We start from the raw sequence: 6,724 nt of genomic DNA, 5'->3' as shown, positions 1-6,724 counted from the left end.
TGCAGTCAATCCTGACTCCAAGATCCCTCTCTGCCTCTGTGCTGCTGAGGGTCAGCCCCTAACCTATAACCATAATGCTGGTTCCCTCTCCCCAGGTGCAGCACCCTGCACTTGTCCTCGTTGAACCGCATCTGTTCAGGTCCACCCATTTCTCTAACCTATCCAGGTCTGCCTGGATGCAATCCCTGCCTGCCGCTGTATTCACTTTGCCCCACAGCATGGTGTCATCAGTGAACTTGAACAGGGTGCACTCCACACCCTTGTCCAGGTTGCTAACAAAGATGTTGAACAGCACCGGCCCAAAGACCGAGCACTGGGGGACTCTGCTTCCCACACCCTCCCAAGTCGACTTTGACCCATCCACCACCACCCTCTGAGTGCACCCCTGGAGCCAGTTTGCCACCCACATGACTGCATTCATCAATGCCGCAGTCCCTGAGCTTGCCCACCAGAGATGATCTCTTGAAGTTTCTTCAAGCCCTATTTTTTCTATGATTCTAGGATGCTCTGTATTGATTCTTTCCTCTCCTTAGTTTGTTGTTTTGTAGGCATTAATCCATGCTCATTAACTCATTAGCCTCACTAGCTACTGTGTTACCAATCATGATTCACTCAGGGACCAGCTCAATACACAGTAGCTAGCTACTAGATAACAAGTTAATAAGCAAAGATTAACACCTACAAAACTACAGACTAAGGAAAGGAAAGAATCAATACAGAACCAGGAACTACTGCTTCTGCCCCAAGACCGACTCCATCAGTTGCACAAGCACCTATGTCACAAGTTTTGTCTGTCAGCAGCTACGGGTGCAGGACACCAGAATGCTCCTGCACCTATCTCCTTAACAGCTGGCAGGCTTCATGGCCACAGCAGGGCCTTAGGAGCCAAGCCTACAGTAGTTCCACTCCCCCCCGCCCTCCACCGCCCCCCAAGACAGACACAGTTGTACAAGCACTCATGACACAAGTTTTGCCTGTCAGCAGCTAGGTGCAGGGGCTTCCGGGGCCCTGCACATCTATCTCCTTGACAGCTAGCAGGCCTGCAGTTTTCACTCTGGTGTGCCGTAACATGCACAGTGTCACCCATCATGAGTTTTGCTTGTCTGCAGCTTGAGGGACAGTTTCCCCCAAACCCCTACACCTGTCTCCTTGAAATATGGCAGGCTTCGTGGCCTCAGCAAGAGCTACCACCCCTGCAGTTTTCACCCTACTGTGGCTTAACACACGCACACGACATGAATTTTGCTTTTAGGACTTTGAGGTGCAATTTCCCAGAAACCCCTGCATCCATCACCTTGAAACTTGGCACGTGTCATGCTCTCAGCAGAAGCTACCATCCCTGCAAGTTTCATCCAAATCAGCCAAAAGACAACAAAGTTATAGATATTTTATTGGTTCCCCATTCTACTCTATGGCCAAATCTCCAAATCAGCTCTGAATCTTCCAAAGTGATTCAACTGAATCGAATTGGAAAAATGATTCATAGATTTAGGGTCGGAAGGGACCTAGCAGATCTTCTAGCCCGACCCCCTGCCAGGGCGGGAGAACAACAAAACCCCAAAACAAAAACGGAACTCAAATGAGTCCAGCCAGGTAGGCATCCAGCCTCTTCTTAAAGACCCCCAGGGTAGGGGCCAGCACCACTTCCCTTGGAAGTTGGTTCCAGCTCCTAGCCGCCCTAACTGTGAAGTAGTTTTTGCGGATGTCCAATCTATACCTCCTCTCCATCAACTTGTGCCCATTACTCCTTGTTATGCCAGCGGGCGCTAGGGGAAACAGCGTCTCCCCCAAACCCTTCTGGTCCCCCCTAGTGAGTTTATAGACAGTCACCAGGTTCCCCCTCAGCCTTCTCTTGTGGAGGCTGAATAGGTTCAGGTCCCGCAGTCTCTCACTGTAGGGTCTGCCCTGTTGTCCCCGGATCATGCGGGTGGCCCTCCTCTGGACCCTCTCCATGTTGTCCACATCCCTCTTGAAATGGGGCGCACAGAACTGGACACAATACTCCAGCTGTGGCCTGACCAGCGTCGCGTAGAGGGGGAGGATCACCTCCTTGGCTCTACTCGAGATGCACCTGTGGATGCACGACAAGGTCCGGTTAGCCCTGCCAACCATGACCTCGCATTGTCGGCCCATGTTCATCTTGGAGTCAATAATGACTCCAAGATCTCTTTCTGCCTCCGTGCTCTCAAGTAGGGAGTTCCCCATTGTGTAAGTGTGCTGCTGGTTCCTACTGCCCAAGTGCAGCACCCTGCACTTGTCCGTATTGAAATGCATCCTGTTCCTGTTAGCCCACCCCTGTAACCTATCCAGATCCTTCTGCAATCTCTCCAAAACGAATCTCTAGCATCCAGATCGGCCAAATCTGAATCGAATAATTCCCTATTTGCACAAGCCTAATTCCTTATGATCATGTGGATGGAATAAAACAGTCCTAGTCTGTAACAAAGGTTGATATGAGGTTCCATCTGTTAGAATTAAACATTTTAAAGTCAAGAAACAACTCAATAACCTACATCCAAGAGTCTTTAAAGAAACTAGTTTGCTGAACAAGCTGCTCAACAGCTCTTGGAAAACTAGATAAATTTAGAAAAACTGAAGAACTGCTAGCAATTCTACAGGGTATTTAAAAGGGCATATAGGATAATCTGCTAGTTGAGATGTTAGCCCCATCACAAATCAAGTAAAGTGAGGGACCAGTTAATTTGAAGACTGAAACAGTAGATTTTGGAGGCTAAAAAGAACCATTTCATGTCACTATATATAGTTTTGTGGAAGACAGTTCTTGTGAAACAAACTTTTTTTTTTCCTTTTTAAACAGAATTATAAGGCTACTTGTTCAAGGGAACCATGTAGCTACAGCATTCTTTGATTTTTTTTTTTTTTTGTTTCCAAAGCATTGACTATAATACCTTATGAGATTTCAATTAAAAGCCATATCAAATAGAACTAACTGGTACATACTATATTGTTTAAAGGCTGGCTCAAACAGATCTCAAAATGTAATAATTAATGGTGAGACATCAAGGCCATTGACAGGAAAGTTCCCCAGGGATCGCTTGTTGCCAATTGCAAGATGTCTGTGAACAAAGAATGTAGGTTGAATGTCCAGGATGGGGGAAGAGTGAGGACAGTGTTATTAAGCAGTGACTTGAGAATTCGAAGGTCATTGTCTCTCTCTCTCTCTCTCTCTCTCTCACACACACACACACACACACACACACACACAAAATCTTTGGACATATAAAAAGGGAAGTATCAAGTAGATGCAGAAAAGTGGCCTTGCTCAGTATGAAGTACTGAAAAAACCACAACCAGAAAGCATTCGGCTGTTTATATGTTGAGGAGAAAGCAGAAACTCTGGAGAGAGTTCAAAGGAGGACTATGGAAATGTTCCAGGAGCTGAAACACATCTTATAAAAGGTAAGAGGCTTAAGAAGCACAGCTTCTTCAGCTCCCTGAACAGGTTAAACAACAACAGAGGGTTTAAAAATTGGTTGATAAGGGACTGTCATGATCTACTGTGTGAAATTAAAGTTAAGACAAATTTAGCCTTTAAACAGATGTAGTTTCTTAGCAAGCAAGGCGAACATTGGAATATTTTGCTAAGGGACATGGCATATTCACCATAATTTAAGTCTTTAAAATGGGTGTCACCACTTAGTCTTTAAAGCAAGTGTAGGGAGCTTTCTAAAAACTTTTTCCCATCCATCTTTGGGGATTTTATTTTTTTTTTTTTAAACACACCACCTGTGCTATTTTTTTTACAACCTGTCAAAATGGCAATTGTGGTTCCATCTGCTCTTATGAATATCTGCTTCATTCATGATCAGATACTGTAAATTGTAGTACATTTAAAGGTTTGCTATTTGGAAGGCAAGCCAGACATCCTTGCCTTTTTAGTTGCAAGGCAAACTGCAAAAGAGGAAAGGGGAGGAGGGAATTGGATAGAGGGAAAGGTATTAATTTATACATTCTCTCTTCAAAGTTTATGTTCATCTCTTACATCAAGGACTCCATGTTTCTTTGGTTAGGGAACACCCCTTACCAACTTTATAGATTCAAGGTACCATTACCATTATTTGGTCAGAGCTAATGCAAATCAAGAGCTTCAAGCAGTACTTTTTTTCATCCAGTCTAAGAGCTTGTTGTTGAATTGGATTAGGGTGTTTCCAGACTGGCAACTTTTATTCAATTTATGACCCCACTCTCACTCCTCCCTCCTTCCCACCCCCAGTTTCCATTTACTATAAGCTAGCCCCTTTAGAAAGACATTTACTGTTGATTTTGCCCTTCTCTATTACAACCCCTTCGTGCTTTCTTGGACGTAGTGATAAGAGTAGCCACAGGGGGGCAGCTGCAACCCAGTAATTCAGGAGAAACGGGAAGGATAGTACTCTGGCTTGCAAGTTCCTTATAGTCAGTGAGGTAAAGGAACATATGGAACCCTAACTGGACACTGGCCACCTCTTTTGAAAAGAACTGGCTTCTGCTAAGAAGTCTGCATGAAGCATGCAAGGAGATTGAACAGCAAAGAAATATATATGGAACAATTTACAACTGTCCAGAGTTTGGCTATATAGGGTGATAAGAAAAAGGACTAATTTATCCATCAGTTAAAAGAGCATGTACCATACATTTATTTAGGTTACAGGGGCTTAATCTCAAGCAGCATTCAGCAATCCAAGGAGGCAGAAAAAAGAACACTGCTTTTACCATGCAGGATGAAACCTAGACTGCTATGAGTTCAGTGGAAGTTTCATCATTGACTTCACTGAGGATAAAATTTCACCTTGAATATTAGGAGAAAAGCAGTGATTATGCAGTATTTGCATTTAAAAAGGAACACACTAAACCTCAGTGATCAATAAAATGTGATTTTTACACACACACACACACACACACACACACACACTGCCACTTTGTATTAAAATGAATTAAATGAGTTATGACTGTGTGCGTGCAAGCATATTGTAGCTTTGTATTAAAATGAATTAAGTTAGAAGTTATACCAGTTGATACATCCATATATACTTAAAAGCTGGTAAAAATGTGCAGAAATCTAGAGCCTATGTTTCACATTTCTGCATTGATTGTTATTTATGTTGTAATTCAAATGTTTTGCAAAAGAAGTTCCAGTAAATTAAACTATTACTTCATGCTTTTGTCTCATTAACTGGTATGTTTTGCTTCTAATTCTAACTGACTGTTTCCATTTCATCTACTTGAACACAAGCATATGCAGGAGGTGGAAGATGGAAAGAGGGGAACTTGTTTCTTTTTACACTGATACTTGAGCAGCTAACATACTAGTAACTTGTAAAAAATTATTTAAAAATATTTAATCAAGCTTAATTTAGGAACCTCTTAAAAAAACTAGTCTCTGAATATTTTCAAGCTACTATTCTATCAGTTTTACAAATTAATGTTTAAACAATACACAAATCAAGAAAATGTCATATTAATCTTTTAAGATTTAAAATACAAACATACTAACATTTTAACTGCCATTTAAAATTTGAGCAAAACCATCTTTTAGTAGTCAAGATCTGACTATAAAAGGGGCAGTCAATTTAAAAATTGTTGATTATTCAATTAAAAATTGAAAATTATTTTTAAATCTATTGAACAGAAAGAAAACTTTTTTCATCTTACTCTGTACACTACGTACCTGCCCCCAGTAGTTTCTCTAGCATATGCTTATTTTACAGCAAAGGGAGGAAGTTGATTAAAAACACAAAATTCAAGAGAAGTTCACTGCATGTATAGATTACCCAACTATTTTTGCCCTCACTTAAAATTCACTGTACTTCAAATTAACATTTAACAGCAATCCATAAAATGAATTACTTCTCCCTAATAGCAGTGTTTAATAGTTATTTCCATTCCTTATCTCTTGCGTGTTATTGTAGCACACAATGACGCACATTATTATAGTACCAAATATTTTTATAAGCTAGGAATTTAAGATGATTTGTTGAAGGTATATTTAAAAAAAAGTTGCTTTCCAGATAGCAACTATATGGCAAAAATGTTTTGGTTCACCCAACTCTAACCCGTAAATTAAATGTTTTCTTCCCTAACAACAAATATGAAGTACAGTACTTCTATAGCATCTTTATCTAGTGTAAATGTACTTCAAGGCAATCATCATCATCTCATTTTCATGCTGTCATTAAAGTAATAAAGCAGAGAGAGCACGCCATTAGAAATCCAGGTGCTAGAGAACTTGATTGTTCCTGATCAATAAAAAGAGTGTAACTGAAAATATGACTGTCAGTATAAAATGCTTTAAAAAAAGAAATCAGTCTACTTTTAACTTGTAGGCAAAAGCAGTGCAACTGATCAAGTCAAAGAGGCTGTGGATTACTTGCTTCTTTATGTTTTGTAAGTTTAATATTGTGTATTTGCACACAGGACATTTATAGCTTTGTAGTAGTCTGGTTCATGTATATCAACTTTTTATCCACAGTCATAGAATTTCCCCCACTTGCTTATATAAAATAAAAAAGCAGCAGCAACCTGTAAGATAAGCGCAGGGAGGCTAACCTGAAATTAAACTACAAGCACTTACAAATGAATACAAAATAGCACATAAAAACCTTTACTCTTTGGTATGACTTGTACTAGTCTATTTGGCAGTAGAGAAAAACCAAACAGAAAAACTGAGTAAAAATTCACTTCATACTAGTATGTCTTATGAAACTAATAGAGGCAAGTAAAGAAG

The sequence above is a fragment of the Gavialis gangeticus genome, unplaced genomic scaffold (genome assembly GCF_001723915.1).
Source record: "Gavialis gangeticus isolate Ggan-Ray unplaced genomic scaffold, GavGan_comp1, whole genome shotgun sequence".
NCBI lineage: Eukaryota > Metazoa > Chordata > Crocodylia > Gavialidae > Gavialis > Gavialis gangeticus.
The sequence above is the reverse complement of the archived record's forward strand: the minus strand, read 5'-3'. Positions refer to the sequence as shown.